This window comes from Leptonychotes weddellii, chromosome 3 (genome assembly GCF_054177405.1).
Source record: "Leptonychotes weddellii isolate Sample4059 chromosome 3, ASM5417740v2, whole genome shotgun sequence".
NCBI lineage: Eukaryota > Metazoa > Chordata > Mammalia > Carnivora > Phocidae > Leptonychotes > Leptonychotes weddellii.
In genome coordinates this window covers 152,741,848-152,755,184 of record NC_138371.1, presented here as the reverse complement: position 1 = coordinate 152,755,184, position 13,337 = coordinate 152,741,848, and the positions used below count along the sequence as shown (strand labels likewise).

General features: G+C 35.6%; 1 pseudogene; it reads left to right on the top strand.

Moving 5' to 3' along the window:
- The first annotated feature begins 9,358 nt into the window (after positions 1–9,358).
- LOC102743858 (eukaryotic translation initiation factor 3 subunit E pseudogene) lies at positions 9,359–10,731 on the top strand (annotated as a pseudogene).
- The last annotated feature ends 2,606 nt before the right edge of the window (positions 10,732–13,337 follow it).

The following is a 13,337-nucleotide window of genomic DNA, read 5'->3' as shown; positions in this document are numbered from 1 at the left end:
ATCTGCTTGGTGACTTTTTTTCAACTCCTAAACAAACACTTAAAGGACAGAGTCCCTTCCTAACATTTTTTCTGTGCCTGGTGCACAGTGTCTATAACAAAAAGACTCAATATATATTTTATCAAAAATGAAAGTATAAGCAGGCATTCATATATAAACATACAAACACATCTATGTGTGTCTGTATATATACTTTTTCCATTTTCCCATTTCTTAATTCTTGCTTACATTTGTTTCCAATCGTGAATTTAAAAAAAAAAAAATTGCTCAGAAAACGGTTATAGAACCCGTGAACTGGACACGAGGCATGGGTGGCTCCTAAGGCCCGGTCACTTCCCACTCCTGCCTCTTGCGTGTTAGACCAGCCCGGCTGCCGCCCGGGTCGGCTCTGCCTACCTGGGCTCCTGGGGCTTCTCACTCTGAAGCTGGCACAGCCATGGGCGAGCAGGGCCAGGGTGGCTGCAGGAACGCCCACGGTGGGGAGAGCGCCAGGTGCCTGCCTCGACGTCCCCCCTGGGGCTCCAGTGGCTTTCAGGGCGCACGCTGGCCGGCCCGGAAGGGTGGAAGTGGGGGAGGAGGGAGCGGACCTGCTGTGGCCGCCACGTGGCGGAGGTTCTGCGTCTGCTCCAGCTGATTGAGCGCAGCTTCAGCTGCGGCCCCCACCGTCTGGCTCCTCCCCTCGTCCCCCAGCTCGTGCAGGTCGTCCGTCAGGATATTTCTTAGTAATATATATATGTTAAAGTATACATTAAATGCATGTAACATAAAATGTATATAATTAAGTATATCTGTATTATATGTATGCACACACAATCGTACTCGTTCTCTTCCTGGAGAACTCTGACACGTATTTTGATACTGAAAGTGGTTCTGGAGAACAGAATCTTAAGGATGAGCTTTCTGAATTGAGTCCAAAGTTTTTGGAATTGGTTTTCAAATCTGATTAGATTTTAAAGATGTTCATCACTCTATTTCTGGGTGTAAAGAAGGCAATGGTGTCTATGGTGTGATGCAGCAGTAGAGATAGGAAAAATATCATGGCTGAATATTCTATTTTTTAAAAACACCATTTTAGGGATGCCTCAGCGGCTCAGTCTGTTAAGCGCCTGCCTTCGGCTCAGGTCATGATCCCAGCCTCCTGGGATCGAGCCCCACATCGGGCTCTCTGCTCAGTGGGGAGTCTGCTTCTCACTCTGCCTGCAGCTCCCCCTGTTTGTGCTCTCTCTCTCTCTCTGACAAATACATAAATAAAATCTTTAAAAGTGATAATAATACCATTTTAGGGTCACCTGGGTGGTGTAGTGGGGTAAGCCTGGGACTCTTGGTTTCAGCTCAGGTAGCTAGTCAGGGTCCTGAGATTGGCAAGCATTGGGCTCCGCCTTCAGTGAGGAATCAGCTTGAGTTTGTTTCTCACTCTCCTTGTGCTCTCCCCCACCCCCTGTGCTGGCTCCCTCTATCTCTCTCAAATAAATAATCTTTAAAAATTCCATTTTAATGAAGCATTCTTCAAAATTTTCTTTTTTATTTTGGATAAATACATACAAATTTAAATCTTGACTGTCTTCATTGAACTGTCTTTTAAAGTGTTAAAGGCCTAATTCTTTTCCACAGGTAGGATGAGTATTTTCATTTAATTTTTTATATTGAAGTACAATACACATACAGAAAAGATGAAAGGCATATATGTATATAGCTCTTTAAATTATCAAAAAGTAAGCGCACCTATATAAATATTGCCTAGGCTAACAATATGACAGTATCTCAAACACCTCCTTTCATGCCCTTTTGATACTACTTTTTCCTCTTCTCCCAAGGTAATCATTACTATCATGACTTCTAATGCCTGTTTTGAATTATATACAAAAGGAGTCATACAATTGTACTTTTCTACACCTGGTTTCTTTGGTTAACATTATGTTGTGGGGCATATCCTTGTTGTGTATAAGTATAATTGATTTTCATCGTATTACAGCATTTCTTTACATAACTATATTCCAATTTGTTTATCCATTCTACAAGTGGACATGTGAGTTGTATTTTGGGAATATTCTGAATGATATTTCAAGAACATTCATCGGGTCCCTGGGTGGTTCAGGCAGTTAAGCATTCGACTTGATTTTGGCTCAAGTCATGATCTCAGGGTCCTGGGATAGAGCCCCATGTCAGGCTCCCCGCTCAGCAGGGAGTCCGCTTGAGGATTCTCTCTCTCCCTCTGCCCTTCCCTCAGCGATCTCTCTCTCACTCTCTCTCTCTTCCAAATTAATAAATAAATAAATCTTTTTTAAAAAAAGAGAACATTCATGTGCATCTTTTAGAACACAGTGTCTGATTTTTTGTTGGGTATATTCTCGGAGTGGAATTGTTGTTCATAAAATATGTTTTATATAATATGTGAAAGACTTTTTATGGAAATTATACTAATTCACAGTCTCGGGAGCAGTGTATGAGAATTCCATTTGCTTCACATTCTTTACAACACTTGGTATTGCCAGTTTTCTTTTGTTTTAGCTTTTAAATGTTTCCCTCAATTTTAGCCATTCTGGTTGGTGTGCAGAACTCTCACACTGTGGTTTTAATTTGCAATGCCCCTATGACTAACGAGGTTGGAAACCATTTAACAGATTTGTTAGTCATTTAGGTATTTCCTTTGTCCCTCTTTTTTTTTTATTGTTTTGTACTCCTCTATGTATTCTGGATTCTAATTTATTGAAAAATAGATTCTCCCATTCTGTGGTTTGTCTTTCCACTATTTTAACATCTTTAAATGAGCAGAAATTCTTAAATTTAGTATAGTCTGATTTATCAGTCTTTCCTCTTATGGGTAGTGCCTTTTGTGTCATATTTAAGAAATGTTTGCATCCCTCAAAGTCATGGGGATATTCAGCTATGCTATCTTCTAGTAGCTTTATTGTTTTTACTTTTCATATCTGGGTCAATAGTCTTACTGAAACTTGTTTATGCATATATTTAAGGTAGTGATTAATCTTGCATTTCAATTTTTCTTCTTTCTTTTCTTTTTTTTTCTCCCAATGTTGTTATTCAGTTTACTCAGCCCCATGCATTTAAAGGAGGGTGCGTGTGTGTGTTTTGTTTGTTTTGTTTTGCTTTATATCATCATTGAATACTCCTAATCGAATACTTATAAAAGTAAGGTTCTGGTTGACCTGGTATTTGATACCTTAGAGCAATTTTATCAAACTAGTATAATGAGATTGGTTGTTTACTGGAATAAGTTGGAAAAGAAAAGAATGAACCCAGGGCTTTAAATTACCAGTTCAAGCTCAGCAAATATGACCTGAATTCATACGGACCCACTAAGTTGTTTTAAAATACAAATTAAATAATATTATCCCATTCCTTCAGCCATCAAAAGTGTTTCCATTGCACTTAAAAGAAAACCTAACTATTTTTTCCATTGCTTACATGGCTCTGTTCAGCCTCATTTTGTACCACTACCTGTCTCTGTATTCCTTACTGGTATGGTCCGTGTTCAATTTCTTTAACACATCGAGTTATGCCCTGACTGAATTTGTACAATCTCAAGGTCTCTCTACAATTACTTCCTGGTGTCCATGTCTCAGCATCAAATTTACAATAATCACATATTCCATCCACTGTTTATCACTCCCTACTATTTTATTTTCTTTTAAATAGTCATGATTATCATAAATGAAAGTACATTCATGAAGTCACTATCTATAGCTCTCTTACAAAATCTGAGTATCCAAATTTAAAGTATATGAGACAAGTAGAATAGTGCTTAATACAAATACCTGCTCAAAAATATATGTTTAAAGAATGAGCACAACTTACACATGTAAGAATAACACTTGTATACTCTCCAAGTATTTCACAAGTTTCTTAAAATGTTCTACAGTTTAAATGTTTCAAAACTCTAGATATTTATAATATACTGAGCAAAACATTATAAAAATATTCACATTCACAAAGAACATACCTACATTATGTAATCAATACAGGCAAATTCCTTGAGATGCAGAGGGTAATATAGTTTAGAATAGGATTAAAATTCTGTCTTCAAATCACAGCATCAATAACTGTTTAACAAACCCAACACTGGCAACTATAACACATACTGACATACACACAAACTTGCACAGTTCGGCTATTTAAAAATACTTTCCTTAGAAGAAAATATTGATTTCTCTATGTAAACAGGTGGATTTATGTAGTCCCTTTTTTAGGGGCACCTATGTGGCTCAGTCGGTTTAGTGTCCAACTCTTGTTTTTGGCTCAGGTCATGATCTCAGGGCTGTGAGATCAAGCATCAGGCTCCGCACTGGGGGTGGAGTCTGCGTAGGATTCTCTCTGCTCTCCCCCCACCCCGGCTCTCTCCCCCTCTCAAAAAAAAAAAAAAAAAGTCCCTTTTTAAATTTTAACCACTTTGTAGCATAGGTTCAGATATCTATCTTTCCTAGGACACTGACAGCTCCTCGAATATTTGATAATTGCATATTAGACAGGATAATGTATAATATGAAAATTGGACTAAGACAGGTTTTTTAAATAATTACGTTTATTTTTTAAAGGGGCTCCTGTTAAAAACAAATGACATCAACAAAAAAATAAAAACAACAGAACCAACCAAGGGTTTGTGGACAGTAGAAAGAGGAAGCAATGCCAAACAGCAACTTTCTTCACTAAAATATAATAAAAAAGATCATGGTTCACCACATTTCAATGGTCTGATATTGAAGAGATCCAAAGCAGAAGACTTGAGGGGTCATCACAAACTAACCTGGGTAAAGCCAAGGGTGTGAACAAAGGAGGGTGATTTTTATTTATGTCTGTATGAATTCACTTATTTGAACTAAATTATGTGAAGCTTACAAGTTTGAGAGCTATTGCTTCTCTTACTAGCTTTGATCAAGTCAATGTTGGTAGGAAACTGTGTCTAAAATTATCACTGTATATGTTCTAAATACAACACTAGATTAGATTAACTGGGACATGCAAAAGGCTCACCCACCTTGTTACATGCTTTATTGTCAGAGAGGTAGATTGAAACAAACAGAAGCTTAAATGGTATTCTTTTTAAAAAAATTTAAACTTCCAAGTTCTTTCTAAAACATAGAAGCTTGCATATTTAACATTAAACTGATTACAGAGTAATCAAAGTAAGATCCCTATTTTATTAAAATATTTAAAATATCTTTAAAGTGTTATTGAAGACTAGAAACTAAATCTAACATATCTATTCTCATCATATTTTCAGTTCTGGCTCAATTATCTTAGCAATTGAAAAATATATTCACTTCTACTACTTTGTTTCGTTAGTTAGACCCTCCAAGTTAGGATATAAATACTCGAGGTCTAGGACAACAAATAAAGTTTCCCTAGAGCCACCCAGAGCACCTATAACAGGTGGTTATGAAGAAGTACTCTAAAAATAAAATAATAAAATGACCAAATATTTTGATTGATTTACAAACTATTGAATGATTGACTTGTGAACTTATTATTAAAATACTATTTTTGGTGGGTACTGGTTACAAAGAAACTTATTTCAGATTTATTTCACTTGTGGCGTATTAACATTAGGACTAAGTCAGAGTGTATCTATGTATATCTATATATCTACATCTATATCTATCTATCTATATACAAATATGAAGAGAAATAAAGAAATAGATATATCTGTAGTGGAAATGTAGACAATGTCAAACTTTATAAAAAATTAGCTCATCATAGTAATTCTAAAATATTATAATATTTTGATTGCAATAGCACCAAGTGCAATGCAAACACTCTGTTAATTGATTGATGATTGATTGATTTGGGTCCAAGTATTTTTTGCTAAATAAAGAACATACTGATTTCATTATCAAAATTTTGTTTGTAGCAGATATCTACCCAGATAGATATGGGTATATATCAAGTCAGTAAGTCTCTGATGACTTTAGAGACCTGTGTCTCTGACGCACACCACATTTTAGTGCCACTCAATTATACCATCATTACCCATGGATGGTTTATTGCAACCTCCAGGGAGATACAAAGTTTAGGCTCAGATTTTTCTTTTTTTTTTTTTCTGCCCAAAGTAAGAACTTGAGAAAAATGAGTCACATATGACATCACCGATGATAAAACAATTCCTTAGGAGTAAGTTAGATTTTTGTTGACACCAGGTCACAGAAATGGTCTGTTACTAAATACTTTTCTAATTTTTGTTTCAAAAAATAAGCCTTATCTGGAAGAATCCATAGAAAGAGTCAATAAATTTACATTGTATGAGTCTGTATGCAAACTTACATCTAAAAGGAACTGCATGCAAAAAAATTAAAAATAAAGTAAATATTTTTTTAAAAAATAGAAATAAAAGGAACTGCATGCTTACTAATGTAGCACTAGAAGACCTGAACTAAAATAGGCTGTGATGAAAAAAAATAATTAATTTAAAAGCTGTTTTGACTACCACTTGTCTACATTTATACCTGAAAAATAGAAAACCTTCTGGTCATTCTATGTGTGACATTTTCCTGTAGTGGGAGATGGCAATAGAATTATGACTATAATAATTTAGAACTCTGGCCAGATCATGCTCCTTTGAAGATGGTCTTCAAATAGTAATGGGAAAAGAAGAGAGTTGTTAAAAAGTGTACACTTGAGCATTCATTTGAGTTAGGGTATACCAATTATTCCTCCTATGTAAATAATTAGATAAACTGAGATTTCTTATGCAAACCAACTAACTAATCAACAATAAGGAGGATGACTGTAACTACAGCAAAACCCTGATTAACTATAAGAATTAATTCCAAGGAGGAAAGCAATAACTATAGTCTCCAAAAGGAAAGCACATATAATTATTTTTCAGAAAGAAAGTAAATTATTTCCTAATAATCCCTACTGTCTCTGAATATAGATGTCTCCCCTTTCAAGAGAGTCAGACTTAATGAGTAATGGAGAGACAGAGAATTTCTAGTTTCTCTGTATTTAAAGTGATTCAGTTAAATACTACAAGTCAACACATGTCTTTTGAAATTCCTAATTTTTGTCTATTTTGAGGACTAAGAGTAAAACTGAAGCAAGGGACGTGTATTTTAAAACAAACAATTATTCAGTACTCAGCTGATAAAGAAAAAATAATAATTTGTTTCACCTTTCAACATGATTTAATTCAGCAAGCAATCATTGATTTTCTATGCTGTATAAAGCTTGGTCCTTCATGTTACCAGAGGTACAAAAATGAATAACTTGTAGTCCCTAGCTTCAATGAGCTCAGAGTCTACTGCATAAAACAGATTCATAAACTGCCACATAAAATATCAAATAGTAATTTTATTTAAAAATGAGCAATGCTCTCAAACTTTAGCAGGCATCAGAATTACCTGGAGGAATTATTAAAACATTGATTGGCCCTACCCGCAGAGTTTCTGATTTAGTAGGGCCTGGATAATTTGAGTTTCTAACATGGTCCCAAATTATACTCATGCTACTGATCTTGGAATGACACTTCTAAAATCACTGCTTTAAGACTATGATAGAATTATTTATTTTTACTTTAATTGTTCAACAAAGCAAGAATTCTCAGGAGACATGAACTTGCTGTTTGATAATTCATTTAAATTTGATAGGAAGATGAAAACTTAAGCAATTATATGGAAAGGAAATAGAGATAAAATGGAATATTGGAGTCATGTGTAGAAGGTGTCATTAGACTACGAATGAATGTATTTGACTACTAGAAAGGAGAGATATGCAATGCAGATTTACTGAAAGTTTATATATGACTAGCAAAATAAAATCTGTATGTAATAAAACGGTTTACCCCACTAGAATAGCCATAATTAAATAATATCAATTTATGACGTGATTGGTTGTAACTGGAACTTATGTTTCTGGTTGTTGCGTAAAATATTATATCATTTTTGGAAAACAATTTGTCAGGGGTTTGTTTGTTTTATGATTTTATTTATTTTTAGGGAGAGAGAAAGAGAGTGCTTGCACGAGCACACATGGTGGGAGGGGCAGAGGAAGAGGGAAAGAAGCAGACTCTGCTGACTGCAGAGCCTGACTTGGGACTTGATCTCACAACCCTGAGATCATGACCCAAGCCAAAATCAAAAGTTGGTCACTTAACCGACTCAGCCATCTAGATGCCCCACTTTGTCAGTTTTTTATAATGTTAACCATACACTTAGCCTATGATTCGTTTTATTCCTAGATATAGCGCCAAGAGTAACGAAAACACATGTCAACTAAAAGACAAATACATTAATGTTCAAGGAAGCTTTATCTATATTAGTCTAAAACTGCAAATAACACAAAATCTATCAATGAGTGAATGAGCAAAGAAAATGATCTACATATACACATATGGGTGAATCTCAAAAACATACTGAGTGAAAAAAATCGGACACAAAAGAGTACTTAATATAGAGTTCCATTTTTTTTAAGTTTTAAAAGTAAAGCTAATCTGTGATGATTGAAATCATATCATTGTTTTTCTAGGATTGGGGGTGAGAATAAGTGAATAGAAATATGCATAAGGAAAATTTCTGGGTTATGGAAATATTCTATTACTTGATTGGATGGTCAAGGGAGTAATATCACTAAAATGCAACAGATAAGCTTTACTGAATGACTGCGTGTTGTTGGTAATGTTGGAAAAGAAAAAAATATGGTGACATGTTTTTAGTCTACATAAATGAATGTATGATGATGTTAGTAAGTGAAATAGAAAAACAACAAAAAAGTAGCATTTATAGGTGTATTCATTTTATGGCTATGTAATAAATTATCATAAATGTAGCAGTTTAAAACACACATTTATTATTTCACAGTTTTTGTAGCTCAGGAGTCCAAGCAAGGCTTAACTGGTTGTCTCCCTCAGCGCTCACAAGGCTGCAATCAAGGCATTAGCCAGACTGCCTTCTTTTTCAGAGGCTTAACTGGTGAGAAATCCACCTCTGAACTTTCTCAAGTTCTTGGAATAATTTATTTTCTTGTAGCTATAAGACACATGGCAGCTTGCCACTTCAAAACCAGTAATGGAAAGAGACAGGGAGAGGGAGATGGGAAGCAAGAGAAAGAGTGAGAGCAAGAGAGAAAAATGCTAGCCAGATGGATACCACAATCTTAGCAATCTTTTGTAAATGTAATCACAAGCATCTTATCACCTTTGCAATATTTTATTGTTTACAGCAAGTCACATGTCTTCCTTGCACTGAGGGGAAGGATTATACAAGAGTGTGAACACCAGGAAACAGAGATCATGGAAGTCACCTTAAAGTCTGTCCTCCACTGAAAATAAAAGTTATTTTAGATTTGTTGAATTTGTGAATCTTTCCTGTGCCTATGTCAAGAAGGTAGTAAAAACCTTGCCCTTGGCAAGATGGTGGAGTACGACTTGACTATTTCCATCACACACTTTTTGGATTGGCATCTTGTCTTTCCACTGCTTGAGCTTCTCTCCATAAACAGATTTATAATGAAAAAGAATTATTACAAGGGAAATTGGATCTTCTGACGAGATCGGGCACGTTCAGATTGGTGTGGCCGTAGACGAAATTGGATCTTCTTAGTGATACCAACATGGTCGACTTTGCTATGGATTTATACAAAAACCTTGATTTTCATGATATTCCACATGCTTTGAATGAAAAAAGTGCCACAGTTGTTGCACAACTGAAACAGCTTCAGGCAAATGGAACCAATTGTGAAGACACTTGAAGATCCAGAAATTACGAGGCAGATGCAGTCAACCAGAGATAGTCAGATACTGTTTGACTATCTGGTGGACAGGCGCGGTTTTAGGCAGGAATATTTAGATATACTCTAAAGGCATGCAAAATTCCAATATGAATGTGGGAATTACTCTGGAACAGCAGAATATCTTTACTTCTTTAGAGTGTTGGTTCCAGCAACAGACAGAAACGCTTTGAGTTCACTCAGGGGAAAACTGGCCTCTGAAATCTTAATGTAGAATTGGGATGCAGCTATGAAATACCTTACATGGTTAAAAGAGACCATAAATGATAATTCTGTGAGTTCTCCACTTCATTCTCTCCAGTAGCAAACATAGCTCATCCACTGGTCTTTGTTTTCTTCAACCACCCCAAAGGGCATGATAACATTATTGATCTTTTCCTTTACCAGCCACCATATCCTAAATGCAATTCAGACGATGTGTTCACATACTCTACACTATTTTGACTACACCCATCATTACAAACAAAGGTGTTCAAAAATGCCAGCAGGTGCTAAAAGATCTAGTTAAAGTTATTCAACAGAATCTTACACATATAAAAACCCAGTTACAGAATGTGGTGAATGCTTATATGTTAACTTTGATGTGTCTTGGAAAAAGCTGAGGGAATGTGAATCAGTTCTTGTGAAAGACTTCTTGGTGGCTTGTCCTGAGAATTTCATTGAAAATGCTTGTCTCTTCATATTTGAGACTTTTAGCCGCATCCACCTGTGTATCAACATTAATATGTTGGCAGACAGACTGAACATGACTCTGGAAGAAGTTGGAAAGTTGATTGTCAATTTGATTAGAATGCAAGACTGGTTGCCAAGATTGATTCTAAATTAGGCCATGTGGTTATGGGTAACAACGCAGTCTCACCCTATCAGCAAGTGATTGAAAAGGTGAAAAGCCTTTCATTTAGACACCGGATATTGGCCATGAATATTGAGAGGAAATTTAATCAGAAAAGTAGATCAGAGGTTTCTAACTGGGCAACTCAGGACTCTGACTTCTGAAGAACTGTGTAAAGACGAGATGAAAAAACTATAAAATAAAGATGAAATAATAAAACCATTATATAAAAGGTGACATACATTTTAGAAACAATATATTGAATATAAATTTTGGGAAATTTGAATAAATTGGTTGTTACATTAAAAAAAGAAGGTAGTAGAACAGGCAGTATGATTTGTAATCTTTTAAGACTACAAATATTTAATATTTGAACAGCACGCTGATAATAGTTCACACTTTCTATTAGATTTATGGGATAGAAAAGAAAATAACTTGATGTCAATTTCTCTATTTTAGAACAAGTTGATTTTTTTAGTATGATTCAGGCAAGGAAAGGAATAAATTTGCTCACCTAGATCAATTGTGCTATGAAGTTTTAAGAATAATTTTCAGGAAACATAATGAGAGATATTTTTAAAGTGCAAAGTTATGCGCTAGCATAAAACAAGAGCAAGAAAGCAAGGATGAATGTCAGTTCTGTACCAATGGAGTCATTGACCATATGTTCTCTTCTCTAGTCCAGGGATAAGAAAAATCATTGTCACAATGCTGTTAATCAGTTCTGTCAGTCAATTCTCTAGCAATCTGTCTCAAATTTTTACTAAAGGAACATAGATAAAATATGATCACTTGGCTCAAGATTAACCAATCTGAACTATAACAGTTAGGCAAGAACTTTGCAAACTCCCTGGCAGGTTTAATGATAAAGGAAAGGAAACTTTTCATGGGCCATTCAATTTGTGGGACTTTGGTGGGGATCTTTTGGGAATGTTGATAGTAATTTACCAAGTACAAAAGGTAAGAACAAAATAGCAATTATTGATGGAATAATAGTACTCCAGATGTATGGATAAAGTAATTCTAGGCAGATTCTTTACTGAGTGGTATGAGCAAAAATGACAAAATGGAGAAAAGAATCACAGAAAAGATATTAGAAAAATTTAGAGACCATTTAAAAATGAATTCAGCTAAAGCAGAGATAAAAATCTGCTAAAGATTTTGTAGAGCAGTAATTCCAACAGGAAATCTAACTGAAACGATTAACAACAGCGAGCAAGTTAAATTTCAAGCGTAATTAACTCACTTTTGGTTGAAAATCTCATTGACTTAGGAAATACAATATTACAGGTAAAGTATCTCTGAATTTATGGGAGGATTTTTAAGTAGTAGAACCAGATTGACATAGAAACACCTTCAGTTACATAAGGAGTTGGGGAATACGAAGCAGTAACAGCAGAGGGAACAGGAGCCAATGTTGGGGCAGAGAACACCTGTGTACTATGCCATTAATTCAGGTTTGAGAGGACTTGCTATTGGAAGCAGAGTTGTGTTAGGTAATATGTATTTCCCAGCTGAAGAGTTCCATCAACCCTTGGAAATTCAAACAGAATTTCAATTGTCTATGTAAAGGTTCAGTTTTTGGAGAATAAATTTTATGCCTTACATAAAATTCTCATTGGGATATATGACCCCCAAAAAGTCCTAAGATGTAAAACCCTGTTAAAACTAAATTACATTTTTTAAAAGAATCCTTCTCCCTTTAAGAGCAAAGAGGACCAAGGACATCTGAATGAAGCTTATGTGCTAAAACTGACAAAAGTCTAGCCCTTGTCATATATTTGCCAAGGAGGAAGCCCAGGAAAATTGTTGTATGGAGAATGATGTTTCAGAATACAAGAGCTGAATTTCTTCTGTGGATATCTTTGTTGTTGTTGTTCAGGGCCAGAAAATAAAAACCAAGGAATAACTAGCTTTAGCTGTTAAAAATAAGATATTTAAATGAGGAAAAAAACACTTTTTCTAATTATTAGTAATTGCATAGGCAATTAGGAAAGCATCACTTATCACACTCAAATATAGTTTGACTAGACCATTCCTGAAGTTGAGGTTTTATAGAAATGGACCCCCCCTCCCCAGAGATTATTTCACAGTGATTTTAGACAAAGACTTGTTCATGAAAAAATTCACTGGATGGAATTAAACAGGCCATTAGGATTATGTTCACGACTATTGCAATAGGGTCAAGAGTACTGCAATAAGACAGAAAGATTGAACTCCACCAATTCAAAAGGCAGGAGGACTTTTAAACACTGGGATGAGCTACTAGAAAAATTCTGGAAGATGTTAGGGGAGAGGGAGGTTGGTCAACATGCTTAGGTCATCTCCGTTTGCTAACTGGTCCTTATCTAAGTTTGGCTCCTGCCCACCCTCAGAAACTGGGAGATAGAAACTCGTCCTTGAGGATTACATTTCAAAGGGATGACTCCCAGATCCTTGTGAAAAATATTCCTGGGTTTGTAAAACCAGCAAGAGGCTGGGAGAAGATTCACACCTCAAAAAAGTAGAAAAGTAGTTCACAATTGTAGTTTCTAAAGTAAGTAAAAGGAAGGTCAGAGGCTTGTGGTCAGGAAGAAACCTATCTAAAGTTTAGTCGAGCTGAGGGGAAAGAAAGGCTCTCTTGGTCAGACTCTTCTGTTGTTCAATACTTTCTTTGCATGACAGCTATATTCTCAACCAAGATAGCTGCAGTCCTTATATGGAAATTTGAAATTAGTAGTGTTTTTCTTGAACAAAATCTATGGAAGATCTTAGACTCCGAACTGCCATA